Raw genomic sequence first — 16,443 nt, 5'->3', positions numbered from 1 at the left:
AAAAAAAAAAAAAACAAAAACAAAAAAGGGGGGAGACGAGATCTCGTTGTTTCTCCCCTCTCGGGATAACACAGCCAACACACCACAGCCAACACAACATCATTTTCCTGTTCGCCTGTTTTGTTTTGTTTTTGTTTTTTCTGAGAGCCGAAGCTGACCTGGACTCCTACCCTCCCCTCTACCATCGTTGCCCTCTCCGCGACCATCTTTGACCCTTTGACCCCTGAAGGCCACAGCAGCTGGACTCACAACAACAACTTGAGGATGTCAACAGTGCTGCAAAAGAGTGATCTCATGCAGCAGAGACGGAGAGCACTAAACCTAAAGCCCGTTTCACTACACGGGGGAAATTCCCAGGCTGCGTCAGCTGACAGAGCTGTGACGAGACGCGCATTAAGCCCGGAGGAAAAGGGACGGTGAGCAGAAGGATGCTGACCTCTGAGAAGAGCCGAACAGCAGAGCTGCAGAAGGCCGTGGAGCAAAGTAAGGACAACATAAACAGACCCAAAGAGGAGGGGAGGACCCTAGGCCATGCGTCAGGCCGCTGGTTTACCTAAACTACAGAACAGAAAGGTGATGAACACAAACATATACCAACACACGAACACACACTTCTGCATGCGCCTACTTAGAATGAAGGGAAACACACACATGAACACTTATGCACTTGTTGAGGGAGTAAAAACTGATACATACCCATGCACTAAAATCAAAATGTTGATTTAATTTACTAAGAAGTGACACACAATGCTCCAGCTGCTGCAATGAAGAATGCTTTACTGACAAAGGCTCAATGCTGCACACAACAAAGTCAAATACAGAATTTGCTATAATAATAAGCCCAGAGGGCATTTGTGTGGTCTGGGGAGCAGTGTCCGGAGCGGTTTGGTTATGAAAATGATGCCCGTGCGAGATATCTGGGGCTTAAGGCCTCGACTTAATTGTTTACTCTACACTAAAAAGAAAAGAAAACACTCTGAGCAGTGGTGCAGAGTGAAAACGAGGAATTAACAGTGTGAGTTTTATTTCAGAGCGCCACGTCATTGTGATGGAGATTTAATAAAGGAGGAACACACGGACAAAGAAGAAGAGAAGGGGGGGCAGCTCTTGAACGCGATTGCCTGAGGCATTAAAGTTCTGTACTAAATTCTGGTTTCCAGTGTGAGAAAAGTCACGCAGTGCCAGTAGTAGAGCTAGGTTGAGTGATGATTCTAAATTACTGTAAGTAAATCATCGTACACCGTTCAAGTTTCATGAAAACGGGGATCTAGACTTTGTTGAACCCTAGGCAATTTGAACAGGTAAAAGTCGAGTGACCAAGTAGCAGTTGAATAAAAGTCATTGAATAAGTGTTGAAATAAACTGGCAGAATTAAGAGAATTAAAACATTTCAAGAGCTCAACTTACTTAATGGTTCAATTTTCTTTCACGAACGCAAAACATATAGGTTTATGAATATGAAAAGGTTGAGGTGGTGTTGATTTGACTCTGTGTAGGTTTAGGTTGGTATTTTTATTGATGGGAAGAATATTCAGTGACAAGTCCTAAGACCCGGGCGTCTGCATTTTGTTTTTGTTATTTTTCATTTTATTTTGTTTTATATTTACTGATTTTTGTTGGTGAATCTTTTCTTTAAGCAGATCTGCACATCGGAAATTACAAGCATTACACGTCGGCGAGAAAATTGTTGTAAGTGAGTTTCTCCGCATTGAAATGGGTTCTGGAGGAAACACTTGTGGGGACAATTAGAAACGAGAGTCCCTGTTTAAAAAAGGATTCGGCGAGGTAATCCAAACTCAAGTTCTTGTTTCTTTTTGAGATGACGTCATTTTGCTGAGTGTGGAAACTAGATGCGACGACAGGTTTCACTATCAGCAAAGAACGGATGAATGGATGAAAGACTGGGAATAAAAACAAACGGACTGACTGGTAAAAGATGACAAGACTTGACCATGACTCAAGGTTAACCACCTCCACCTAGATAGGATAAAAGGGTGGATGAATTTATGTGGGTTTCTTTTACAGGAGTAGAAGGATGACAAAATATTCGAGGATGAGTGAACCTGTAAATGCCATTTTTGTGTCTTGTGTTGTTTACAGAGGTAACTGCGCAGCGTTACCATTTACATTTTCTTCCCTACAGGGTTACAGTTTTAATGTTTTTCTATTACAGGATTTCTGGGCGGATGTGTGAAACGGTGTTTATGGGTTAGGAGTTGGGGATGCTATTACACTGTATTTACAGGAAATGTTTTATAGCACCTATGGAATGAGGATGCCTGACTACGGTCAATGTGCTGCTAATGTTTGCTTTGCTTTGGTGAGAGGGGTGCAGTAGAAAACAGACAAGTGACATGAAAACAAGTAATAATAACAAATAACAAATTTGGGGACAGTTTGACCTAGAGCCCACTAACTGGCCATTAGGGGCTCTCTCTCTCTCTCTCTCTCTCTCTCTCTCTCTCTCTCTCTCTCTCTCTCTCTCTCTCTCTCTCTCTCTCTCTCTCTCTCTCTCTCTCTCTCTCTCTCTCTCTCTCTCTCTCTCAGGTTGTTGCTCTTTAACTCCTAGAACACGCCCTTGGCGAGGTGGGGGGAACTGGACCACCTTTCTGTGCCCCATCATCCTCTATTAGACGACATCCAAGCTAAGTAAACATGTCTTGGCCCTTTCCCCCTGAAATGACAGGCAGGCAAAGATGTTGCGTCTTTGTTTGCTTCCTGGCCCTGGGTCTCATTCCCATTGGCATAATCCTGATCTGTGAAGGGCCCCCGACACTTCTGACACCTTCAAGTTCAAAAGCTTCGCCCCCTTCTGACAGTCCCAATCTGACAAATGTAGCCCCTAGGGTCTTGCCCACCACTTCCTCTCCAGTTTTGCCCACGCCCGATCCATTTAGAAAGAAACGAGACACGGTTACCTCCTCGCCAACGGATGATGAAAACTCTGATCGTGAGGGTGACGAACATTATCGTCTTTCTCTTGTTTAAATGCTTCTAGAATGGTTGTTTCTCTGTGGTGTTTTGTATTAGGCTTGTTATTAATTGTTTCCCTCACCCACTTCCTCTTGAAGGATATATCTGGTTGAACTGTGTCTGGTCGGGTTGTGAGGGTTAAGCGATGTTCTCAGGGTCTCCGGACTTAAGCCTGAGCGAATGTGTACTCCCACCACTGGATATAAATTGTTTTTTTCCACACCCCTTCCTCACATTTTACCATATTCACTTTTGAATGTCCTTAGCAGTTACCGTTCTGAGTTTATTTTACAGTTGATTTATTCTTTAACATTTTCACGTTTATATCTCTCATTATTATAGTATACTCTGTACTCTCCACATTTTTATCATTACTTATGCTTTTTGGTTGCTGAGTTACAGGAACTGTTAATTTTGTGTCACTACCCTGGTTGCACTAACTCGTTGTATCCGTGTGTGCAGGACAGCTGTTACTGCTTTCATCGGGAACCGAGACTGCTTGCAGCCGACCCCTGGGCAGGGTGGTGCCTGGACTCTTTTCTCCTCATCTGCAATGACAGATAAATACAAATGATAAGACCCGAGGAGTTTTTCGAGCCAGGCTTCGACACGTCTCTGTGTTCCTTTGATTGTTACTTATTTTTGTGTGTTGACCCATTTAAGATGGGTCAAAAGGGGGATTTGAAGAAAATATTGTTCAGCTTTAAACATTATTCAGCTTTAAATATTGTTCAGCTTTAAACATTATTCAGCTTTAAATATTGTTCAGCTTTAAAGTTACTGTGCAACTGTGTAATAAAAATGTGCTCACGACTTTGGCCTTGAGAGCGATAAGAAGCGATCGCCTCATCCTGCAGGTGAAAGATATCTGCAAGCGAAGAGACTAGAACACTCAAGGCCGCTTTCCTTTTATGGAGTTGTTTTTCTGCTAATGCAGCACTTTCCTCACAACCCCCTCCTGTAAGTTTTAGAGAATATATACCCATCCTCACAGCAAATATTAGGAATCTCTTGATGTGAGCTGCGTTGAGAGTTTGTCTCTGTCTCAATAAAAGTTCACTGATTCCCCATCTGCAGCAGGTGTCCGGTTGTCTTCATTCTCCGCCAGCCTGGTTAAGTCAATTCCTCCTTAACATCTAAAAGAACCTATTTAATGAAGGAAGACGGGTTCACTTTGTGTTTAATATTATTCTATTGCTGTTGTTGTTTTTTTTATATCCTTCAGTCTGTAGGGGCCACCGTAAATATACTTTTATTTATTCACTCCACATAAAATGTAATAAATAAATCATATAATACAGAAATCAACTATTCACATTTCAACTTTTAACTATTTAAATTTTCAGCTTTTTCCTTTTACAAATTTGAAGTGAAACGACACAAAACACTGAAAACCACAACACAATTAAATATAAATTATAATATGAAAACAAAAAGAACATGCGTATTCTCTGTCATATGGACCTGCATGAATAAACTGTCTGAATCCTTTATCATCCGCAACTGAAAATAGTTGTGGATGATTACTATACCTTTCTAATGTGGCGTTGTTGTCCCTGGCTCTTTCTCTGTTTCTCCCTCTGGCTCTGTTCCTGTGCTACTCAGTGTAACTACCGCCCCTCCCCCTCTTCCCAGCGTAAAGCACAAGGCTCGCTTGCGGAGTGAAGCGGAAAATAAGTGCGAGAGAGGGTGAGAGAAAGAAAAAAAAAAACCCACGGCTCGCGATAAGGAGCCGGCTCGTGTCGTTCAAGTCAAAGACCCGGCTCTAAGAGCCATTTCGTTCGCGACCGACTCATCACTACCAGGTAGGGCATTAACAGGGAAAGGGGGGCACAAAGAAATACTTTGTTATTCTCATTTAAAATGTCTAGCTTTTAATAAATAATTATCTGAAGCTTACAACCAAAGTTTTTATCTGACGTAAAATGTATAGAAATCATACATATAACATCGAAGCAGCTAGAATCCACAGCTGTGCGTGTTCATGGAGCTTGCATTTTCACCTTCTGGACATCACTACCTGACAAGTTTAACTGTCTTCAGAACATTGCAGAGGCCTTGTTGACAGTATTCGGTTCTACATATCTGTGTGAGCAGATTTTCTCTCACATGAAGAGTGTCCTCAGGTAGCCGTCTGAATGCTGGACACTGGGAGACCTGTGTCTCTGAGTGGGAGACCAGAGATCACATTAACATGTGTGTCTCTGTATTAACAGACATGCCATATTGGCTCAGTTTATTTTTCTTATCATTGCTGTGAGGAGACCACAAATAGCATTTGCATTTTCTGTTGTATAGTTCATTCGCTGTTTTGGAGTTGTTGTTATGGATAAAAACTGTCTTTTTTTTTGGTTTCAAAATAGCTGATAACGATTCGCTGATAGCTGCCAACATCTGTGAATAAATATAATTCTATAAAGTGGTTCTATATAGTGAGTAACCGTTAATATAGAGCGTTATTAAATTTATTGCTAATGCAATCATATGGCACACTGACTTCTGAGGAAATTTTAAATGGCACTCGTCATCAGAAAGGTTGCCTACCCCTGGTGTAATGGCTAGGGCTGGGTATCGTCACTGATTTCTAGAATCGATTCAATTCCGATTCACAAGGTCCCAAATCGATTCGATCCACGATTCGATTTAATTCGATTCGATTCGATTTAAATCTGGGAAATTTTGACAGTCAGAAGTATAATTCAGATCAGAACATTTACATATTTTTGTATCTATAAAAAGGAAGCTGACACTCGCAAGACTTTATCCAAGGTGTGAGCATCACAGCAGATGCCTTTGTGTCAAAGTAGCTGAAGATAAAACACAGAAAAACGTGAAGGTGATTTTCCTGGCCTGGGATTTTATAAAAATATTCTGCAGTACATCAAAAACGAAAGAAAACCATTAATTAATGAACGTTACCTCTGACGTTACAGCAGTTTTATTAGACACACGGCTAAGCATTTTGCATTTTGAATAATATTAAAAAGTTTAAATTTGTTCAGTATTGAACAGCAGAAATGAGGTTTTCTTTTCGGAAGAATGTAAAAGGGAAAAAAAACAGCAGCCGACAGCGCTGTAAACAACAGTAGACTTGTGCGTAACAAGCAAGCGAATAATGAAGAAAGCGAAACTGTTCGAGAGAGAGAGAGAGAGAGGGGGGGGGAGGGAGAGAGGGAGAGAGAGAGAGCTGCGCATCGCAATGGAAGCAAAACAGTAAAAGAGTGAATTCATGACGATGTTTATGTGAAGCGTTTGGATCTTCTTTTGCTGCTGGTTCGGTCAATATTGTTTGGAGAGAGATCAAACTAACAGCTTTAGAATCAGCGCATAAAGGGCGTGAACACAAAGCGCGGACCCGGATCAGCGAGCTGTCGGCTTTCAGCCCCGACTGTGAGAAAGGCGACATCTAACTGATTCTGATCCGTGGGTCGCGCTGTGTGTTTAAGTCTGTGTGCAGAATCCCTGTACCTGCTCTCATTTACTGTTTGGTGGTTCTTGAAATTTTGTGAGATGTCACCAGAGATTCTGGCATTTCGGACAAAATAAATTTATATTAAAAAATCGATTCAGGATTTTAATGAATCGATTTTACGTTATCCAAGCCAGAATCGATTTTAATCGGTGAATCGATTATAAAAACCCACCCCTAGTAATGGCTTTTGGAATGACTGCAGCCTGCTCAACTCTGTGTCTTGGTGTTTGTGTCTTTGTGTGCACACACAAGCATATTATAATTAGTGTTTTAGACTTAAAAGTGTCAAACTTTGAACTCATTTTACCTGAACCTAATTCTAATTTTAGCCCTAAAACCATGCCTAACATGTTTTTCTTTTTCTCTTTGCTTTTGGTTTGATCACGCACTCATTTTGTTTTAGATGAAAAATGAGAAAACTGCAAAACTACATCCCACAGTCTGCCATGTGTGCACAGCCACAGGAACGACCACACAGACACACATACAGCATCTGCAGCCTTTATAAAACAGTGGCTTAATGACTACCTGTGTGTGACGTGTTTAGGGGACATCTGTAAAGAACAATTCAAGACTGTTAAAATGAGACATTTCACTTATTGCGGTAGATATAAGACTTGTCCAAGTTCACAGAGTCCATTTACACAACAGGTGCTGCTCATCACTCAACAGGTAAGTGTACACACCTTCACACTAAGCTGTACACACCCCTCCCTCCCCCATGTGCAGGTGTCGGACGTTTGACAAAGAGCAAAATGTAAACAGGCTTGTCGTTTAGCCAGGAGGACAACATAAAAGGCGGTTTGCAGGGTTTTGAGGTTACTTTAGGATAGCTCGGTAGCCTATTGACACAGCTGCATGCCCCACCTTCTGCCCATATCGCCTAAAGAAAAGAAGTTTGCATGGAAGCCTGCACGCACCGCAATCTGTTATTTTTAAAGTTAAAAGAAAATCCAAGTGGGTAGAAAATATTCTGAAGAAGCCAGACAAAAACCCAACAACCTTTATAAGCCCCCAGAGGATTCAGAGCTTTTGTAAGCAGTATATTAGGGTTTTCTGTGTACACACACATGCCTGCACACATACGTATATACATATACGTTGGCGTGTATAGTACGTGTGTGGTTTTGATTATGTGTGCGATCTTTGTGTGTACTGTCATTCCCCAGCTGTTGAGGCTGTTGCTTCAAAAAGAAGCGGCACACAATTATAAGTTCCATTCTGAGGAGCACAAAGAGAAGGCGGCGGTGGACGGGTCGATAGAAAAGACGCCCTATTTATAGTGAACTCCTGGGCATTTTATAGACGGCCACTTTTGTGTTTGTGATGGAACATGTGGATGAAGGAAATTGTCACATAATTGCACCCTGTTAAGCTTGTGACCTATCATTTTGTCGAAAAGCGAAAGGGGCTATTCTCTGCGAGCTTTGTTATCAGTGATGGCAGGGAATTTCAAAGAGAAGGGAGTGAAAAAAGGGTTTTAATCAAGTTTACATCATCTGTGAGTGACTTCAACGTAAACTGAAGTGCATCACTGCACATAAGGGACTGAGTTCTAAAGGCAAAGAAAATGATGGTTTAACAACCTTGGCTCTGCTCTCACCAAGTGAGAGAAAAGCCACATCCACACTTATGTGGACCACTTAAATTGTTTAGGGTTTTATCACATTCAGGCTCCATCTATGATAAGAGGACAGCACAAGACTGACAAGATTCACAAATCTAAAACTCAGCAGGCTAACCAGCCATATTAGTTTGATTTGGTCCATTAATTTAATCACACTCTTCACAAATCAATGGCAGTTATGCTGAAGGTTTAAATGGGACCTATTTCTTGTTTACAAATACTAATGCAAATTTTTATCTCAGTAAAGTAGCTTTGCATGATTTAATCCAATATTTTTATTATACTGAGCCTCGATTAAATGCCCTTTATCATTAAAACAGCTCTTCTCTGATTGGCTGTCCCTTGTAAACAAAAGGTTGGAACAGCAGGTGGGTGGGACTTTAAGCACATGCAGTTGGATGTGGGTGTCTGAGGTTACTGTATTAAGGCCATGTCCACACTAATACATTTTCGTTTGAAAAACGCATCTTTTTCTCTCCGTTTTGGCCTTCCGTCCACACTGAGACGGCGTTTTTGGTCAAGGAAAATGCAGCGTTTTGAAACTGCTCTCCAAAGTGGATACATTTGAAAATTTTGTACTTTTGTGTTACAACTCCACCTCATTGTTAGTCCATTTAAAAAACTCTGTGGTTTTCTTCAACATTTTTCCGCGACGTTTCAAAGAGCCGAAAAGTAAATAAACGGCAGACAGAAATGACGCAGGTCGAATCGTCTTGTGTTTCATGCATGCGCAGTACTGGAACATAAGCGTTTTCGGCCGTTTCAACTCTGTGAAAATGACTGAAAAGGATACTGTGGACGCAGAGTGTTTTCATACGAAAATGCCATTTTCAAATCTATCCGTGTTGACGTAGCCTAAGACTATCTGCTATGTTTGACATTTTATGATGCAAAGAAGCAGAGCAGAATGAAACAGAGCATTTAGAATAGTTTGAAATCTCATATGTCATATATGTCGACCTCATTATTTAAAACTTTGGCCATGTTTAATATCTGTACCTACCATTATAACTCTTTATGTAAGGTGGATGATAAACAGTGATGAAAAGATAAGCAAACTTTTAATATAATAATATTATATAATATACAATAATGTAATTTAATATAATACTTTATATGTTACTTATAAGAGCATGTATGGTGTAAAAAATAGCGCATTGCCTTTTTTTGCCTTTTAGTAGAGAGGAAGGCTGATGTGCTCATCCAATTTCAAATCTTTGCATTAATGGCTGACGTGTTTCAGTATTGCTGACATGTAAAAGACACGACTTTTAACTGAAAGCATGCCATGCACCGTGTTTCTTGCACATGGTCTGTAAGATTCAAAATATACCCATTTTGAAGTAGTCACTGATTGGCAGTTCTGCCATTGGCTATAGATCTAGATCCTTCGCTGGCAAGATCAGCAGTTCCCTCCTTCTGGCCTCTCCAGATAGCAGCTTTATATTTAATGGTTTTTGGACCCCACACCTCCATGAAACTTTGGACCAGTTTTGGAACATTTTGAGATGGATGAGAGTTTTTTTTCTATATTGATGTTTTCTCAGTAAAAGTCTTCCTCTCCCTGCTTCTTTGTTGGTACAATATTACAATGTTGGACATCTTACCACCGCATACGTGGAGAAGTAAGTAGCTAGATCTCGACATACAGCCCTTTTAAAACACCCACAGTTCTCAAATACAATCAGCTTTGGCAATGTTCTCTACATTTATTTACATTTTAAAAACATGCCTTTAGTATGAGAAGACACATCTAGTTGCAACAAATCATACAAGCAAAATTTGGTATTCCAGAAGTGTAAAATGTAAGAAATTAACTGCTTAGCCAACAATTACGTTTGAAAATAGTTTAATAAGAGGTTTGCTTAAGTCCTCAGTGCTGCAGGGATAAACCATGATCCGTGCTGAAATGTAGCAGCTGAAGCTGCCCTTCAGGCAGGGTGAGTGGCTTCCCCGAGTGGATCCTGGTGAACAAGAACACCAAGTCGTTAGTGGCTCTATGGTAAACATGCAAGCTTTATAGCAGTTCTGGATTTCAGAGTTGGATGTAAATATTTGGTCCCAATCATTGTGGTTGAGGCTGTGACGCATTTAGAGTTGGATTTGAACAGCAGCCCTACACAGGCCATCCAGCCAGCAGCGAACAAATAACAACACCAAGCTGCTCCACAATGCACGTTCCAATAGAAAACACAATGCCTTATTATTCTATTGCCCCTAACCACAAGCAGCTATAAAAGCACTGCTATAACACAGACACCCCTTTCTGATCATAAAAGAGGTAATACAGGATTCTTTTGTCAATATGGCTCAGTTTTCATTCTCCCCCTGCATGTACCTAAAAAATAATAACTAAATAAACACTTACATTAAATATAACGTAATGATCTCTGAAATGCATTGTATGACATCGATGCATAATCTACTAATAAGTGTACTGCTGCAACAAAACAATTGATAATTAAAGCGTATTGCATGCTAGCTTCTGTTTTAGCTTTCTATAAGCTATGATACTGCAAATCCTGCCAGATGAGCATGAACAGACAAGTGCAGACTAAAGGTGGCAAATGTGTCAGTCAGTTTGTTGCTTTTACTCACCTTTCTTCTTTCTTTCTCAATCAATCTTATTACAAACAAAGCAAGACATGAATCACAATGATGCTTTTGAGCATGTTTAATCATGTTGAAACAATAGATATAAGTACAGTGTCCATTAGTCAAACCTAGTTGTGTTTGGGACAACAAAAACTCTGATATGATGTGGAACCTCTTATTACGCGCTTTTATAGCAATTGTGTTTTTTATATATACATATAAATAGTTCCAATAGCATCCAAGAGTGCTAAATTGTAAGAATATACTTAATCAGTGTCAAGATTATAAAGGATCTCTTAACTCCAAAAAAGCTTAAGTACATTTAAAAAAAAGGGTTAACCCAGCCATGATTTAAAAAAATGTTTCAGATTTCAACCAACTTTAGGACATTTACTACACACTGAGGCTTACTCCTTAAATCCCATGGCACTGAGATCACATATCATCCAAATTATTGCCTCCTCCTCTTCCAATTTCATTTCTAATTGGTATCCATTTTCCCTACAGGACCACTAAAGATTTATCATCCAGCATGAGATCCATGTATACGTGCGTTATGAAACTTTGAGAATGCACAAGATGACACAAGATGATTAGCAGCATTTTATCCTGTTTTAAAATCGTAATCCCACCCTAAGAGATAATTCTGCCCACAAAGCCATATCAAAGCTTCTTGCCTCCGTTTCCAATTCAGGGGCTTCAACAGAAAGTCCAGGCCCTGCTTCATTCAGAGCTCCACAGGTTTCACCTCTCTTCAACCACAGTCTGGCTGCACTCCCCTCTGGGTACAGAGTCTCAGAGCTGTGGCCTCTTTAGTAGCAGCTGTGCCCCCGGCACTGTGAGTCATAGAAGATCTGATAGCTTTCAAATGAGGTTTTAAGATGTGGTGCCAACAGGCCAGGTGTGTGAGTCTGTATAGGCGGGTTTTCACTGTGTGTACTTTGGAAGAATGTGCATGTGTTTACGTGTGACCGCATGGATTCATTTACATTATGTACACCTGCAGGAACAAGTGTGTGTTTGCTTACATAAGTGCTAATTATGTACAGTCATGTCTAAATCTCTCTTGCATCAACTGCTGATGTTCATGGTGGATCACTCGTGTTAAAAGATTTCAACTGAAATCTGATTCATGTAAAACATTTTTCATGTAGCTGTTTGTATAAAACTTAATTAAAAACCAGCCAAACCCACGAGAGAGAAACTGGATGTTTAAACAGGTGAAAATAATCCCTTAGCTAAGTGACTGACTGTGATCCAGGTTTAAATATACTCGTGTCTGCACACAATGTTTGTCAGTGAATCACAGTAGGTGTCACTTAACCATCCACACAGCCTCTTCTTCAGGAGCCACACCAGCAACTCTTTTGTTTGTTTTTTTTGCCTGTCCCGTTTGGCTCTTTTGCCATCAGAATTATTGTCTAAAGGCGAGGAAAGATGCCCAACGGATTTACTTTACCAAACTGACCATCCCAGCCTTGCCATAATGGTCCATTTGATTCACCTTTTATTGTTTATTTTATTTTCATTTGCTGAATACGGGACAGACTTGACTGGGGGAAAGAAGGGGAGAAAGAAAGAGGGAAAGAAAAACAGCTGAGAAGAGGGACGGGGGAGAGGGGCAAAAAACAAAAACCAACAGAATAAGCAGAGAAAAAAAATGCATATATCGATCACCTGGATCACCTGTTGAGAAAGAAAAGAGAAAACAAGCAGAAGAAAAAAACAGCAATATAATAAACAACATCACGATGATCTATGGGAATATAACAGTAAATACTAAATATTAAACATTATTGTGTAAGATCGACAGCGCACAGTGGCTTTGAGGTAGGAGCCAAAAAGGGTGCAGTTTGTGTCATGGCTGTGTGCAGGCAGGCAGAGAGGAAGGATCCAAAACGCAGGACTCACGGAGGCGAAAGTAAACTTAGAATAAACTGCGTTATTGCAGGCTGCTGATCAAACAGAAGACTAACTAAACTAGAAAATATAAACTAACAGGCAGGCAAAAACAGGTAACAGAACACACAGCGGAAACCAAGGGTGAGTAGACATTGACGGCGCGACAGAGAACAAAGGAAAACACAGGGCTTATATACACACGGCAGTAATCAAGGGATGAGAGACAGGAGGGGAACACACCGGGATGAAATCACAGCTGACGAGACAGGGGAAACGTAACTGAACACACTCACATAAGACAACGACCTTCAGAATAAAACAGGAAACTAACAGACACAGAGTACCAGACAAGAGGGACATACGGGCAGAGAAGACTAAGCACAAGCAAAACCTAAACTAAACATGATGGCAAGAGAACAAAACCTAACCCAGAAATAATCATCATCATAGGATAGCTAAAGAATCAGAACATAATTATAATTAGCATAATCTGGAAACACACCAAAAAAAGCAGGTTCAAAATGACCCAGAACAGTTTGTGTGTGTGAGCACCCGTGTGAGCATGAGCGCGCTTGTATTTAAAAGGTTCCTTCATGTAATGATCTGCTAGAGAAACTTAGCAAGCAGTGTGCTAACTGTAGCATGGGAGATGGGTGGTCTTGTAGGGTGTCTTGCACTGAAATCTGCTGCAATGACCTGGTTACTGCGTTCACCAGATATCAACACAATTTCGATCCGCTCCTCACGCGTTAACCTCTTCGACATGTCAATGGCTGTGAACAAGAGAAACTTGTAAATAACTCATGAAAGAATAAAGTTACGTTGAAACCAAGCACACCATTGTCTTTCTTGTGACATTACCAATAAGTTTGATGTGTCACATGGCCCTCTTCCTATTGAAAAAACAAAAGTTGTATCCAAGATGGCCGACTTCTAAATGGCCACCATGGTCACCACCCATCTTGAGGAGTTTGCCCCCTCACATATACTAATGTGCCACAAACAGGACTTTAATATCACCAACCATTCCCATTTTATTACGGCGTATCCATATAAATGGCCCACCCTGTAGACATGTCTCTAATCTGAGGTGCTGTTAACTTGCGGTTTTCAGAGGCTGGTGTCTTGGATGAATTTATCCTCGGCAGCTGAAGTGACTCTTGGTCTTCCTTTCCTGGGGCGGTCCTCATGAGCTAGTTTTGTTGTAGCACTTGATGGTTTTTGCAACTGCACTTGGAGACACGTTCAACGCTTTAGCAATTTTCTGACCTTCAGTTCTTAAAATAATGATAGACTTCGCTTCTCTTCACTTAGCTGATGGGTTTCATGCCTTAATATGAATTCCAACAGTTGTCAAAAATTACTGTCAGCTGTGTACCAACCTCACTTCTGCACATCACAACCGATGATCCCAACCCCATTAACAAGGCAAGAAATTCTACAATGAACCCTGACAAGGCACACTTGTGGAGTGAAAACCATTTCAGGTGACTACATCATGAAGCTCACTGAGAGAAGGCCAAGAGTTTGCAGCGCTGTCAACAAAGCAAAGGGTGGCTAGTAGCTCATCTCAAAAGAAATATATTACATCTACATTAAATTTACATTGTTGGTGTTATGTGTACATTACGTGTACATAGCTGTACATGTGATTGATTGTCTCATACAATGAATAGACAGCTTACAAAGAAGAAGACTGCAGGCTGGTGTCAATTTGGGGATCTCCAGCTAATCAGAGGAAGGAGGCTTTGATTTGACAAACCACACAGTGCACACCTTGATAAGGAGACTCACTTGTGGCTGGGTGCAGCTCTTGCTTCCTTGCTTAGAGTTGTTTGGCACATGTGTAGAGCTCTGGTGTATTTCTTTTGTTTGAAGATTGTGGTGGGAGTAAAGAGGACTAGGCAAGTCTGAGGACCCCATACACTTACTCACGTAGAGTCCTTTCTGTTAGAAACACTAGGTAAGTAGGTTGGTGCCACCCATGTAAGTTTGAGCTTGTTTTGAGTTGAGGATTACGGTCTTTTCCCCTTTTTTTGTTTTTCTAGGGTAAGAGTTCAGTTAAGTTTTGGATTTGTCTTTTTGGTGGGTTTTTTTGGCACAACTTAACTGTCCCTTTCTCCCCCACACTTGTTGTAAGAATTTGGGTTATTGTTTTTGTGAAAAAGCTGCCATTAAACTTGTTTTTGTTATTACACTTGTACCGAGTTTCTGCAGTTGTTGTGTTACCCCCTCCTGCCCTCGAGGAAGCGTAACAAAAGTTAAAAAAGAATAACATGACGGGGGGTTTTTTTGTTGTTGGTTTTTTTTTTGCCTGTCCCATTTGTTTATTTAGCCGTCAGAATTGTTGTCTGAAGACCAACAAGGATACACAATGGATTTATTTTGCCAAATGGATCATCTGTCATGATCCTGGGCCATGTGGGCCCAGTATTCTCAGTTTTTGTGTGTTTTGTACTTTATTCCCCAGGCCCAGCTCTCCCTTGCACCCGTATCAGCTCCTCGGGTGAGGGTGGCTGAGGTCCCGCTGGTCCCTGCTTCTGTCCCCAGCCTGGCAGAGGCCCCGTTCATCCCGGCACCCGTACCTGCTCCTCGGGTGGGGTTGATGGACACCCAGCCTTTGCCTGCTCCGGTTCCGGTTCCCCGGGTGAGGTCAGCCGTGACCCTGCCGACTCCTGCACCCGTCTCCGCTGGAGGGTCCGAGGGGCCCGTCCAGCCACCCGCTGCCCCACCAGCAACCTCATCCGTGTTTGCAGAAGCAGACCTCCTGCCTGCCACACAGCGATCCATGACATCATCATGGCATTGCCGTACTGGTCCATTTGATCAACCTTTTTTTTTATTATTTTTTTTTATTTTATTTTCAGTTGTTACAGACGGGACAGACATGAGTGAGGGATAGGAAAGGGAGAAAGAGGAAGGAAAAGAAAAACAGAAGGGGAGAGGGACAGTGAGAAAGGGAAAAACAATCTCCTGGATCACCTGTTGAGAGAGAGAATAGAAAACAAGCAAAAAAAAAACAAAGCAACATACTAAACACAACACCATCGCATTAATCTAGCTAAGTGTAAACAGCAGTAAATACTAAATATTCAATGTTGTTGTGCAGCACGCAGGACAATAGCGCACAACGTGCTTTGAATTTAACATACATGTCTGTGTTTTCATACATGAGCAAAGCCAGCCAGAGCCACATGCCTGTCTAGTATAAATAAAAGACAGCCATCTATGAGATGTTACATATCATGGTTAGCTTAGCTCGTCGTCACTAGCTTGATTGTATGGCTCCAAGATAGCACAAGCTAATGCTAAATTTTAAAGCTTACTAGCTAAGTAGCCAAATTTACAAATTAAAAAAACTAGAATTGTACTCCCTTTGTACAGTTATTTGAAATATAAATGCACAAGATATATTCTTTGTTAGAAAAATACATTAAAAATCTCCAAAAGGCACCAACTGTATAAACACAATTAAGATAGTGGAGGTGTAGCCTACCAGAGAGCTACCAGCTACAGCCACCTGTCCTGAAACATCTGTCATTTAAATAACATATAACTTAACACAATTTAAATGGAATTATGGGCGGTAACACCACACACCCTGTAGTTGTCACGATAGTCTAAATTTGGTATATGCATAGGGGTGGTTAATTGTCTTTTGGAAATTCTCTCAAGTGGTCATAAGATAAGATAAGATAACCTTTATTAGTCCCACACGTGGGAAATTTGTTTTGTCACAGCAGGAGTGGACAGTGCAAAAGTTATGAGGCAAAAATTAGAATACAATAAGAATAAATACAGTACACAACTGTACAGAATAGAATAAAATAAAATACTATATACAGTAATTTGAGGAGACTGAGTTTTTTGGCAC

General features: G+C 40.9%; 1 long non-coding RNA gene across 1 annotated transcript; it reads right to left on the bottom strand.

The window, feature by feature from the left end:
• On the bottom strand, positions 1 to 4,986 carry LOC145430184 (uncharacterized). Its single transcript, XR_013910634.1, has 2 exons — positions 84 to 4,986; positions 1 to 42 (listed from the first exon to the last, which is right to left on the bottom strand). It is a non-coding gene; the product is annotated as an uncharacterized LOC145430184 (long non-coding RNA).
• Between the last annotated feature and the right edge of the window lie 11,457 nt (positions 4,987 to 16,443).

This window comes from Astatotilapia calliptera, chromosome 1 (genome assembly GCF_964374335.1).
Source record: "Astatotilapia calliptera chromosome 1, fAstCal68.1, whole genome shotgun sequence".
In the NCBI taxonomy this organism is placed as follows: Eukaryota; Metazoa; Chordata; class Actinopteri; order Cichliformes; family Cichlidae; genus Astatotilapia; species Astatotilapia calliptera.
Note: the sequence above shows the minus strand (reverse complement) of the source record. Positions and strands in the feature narration are given on the sequence as shown.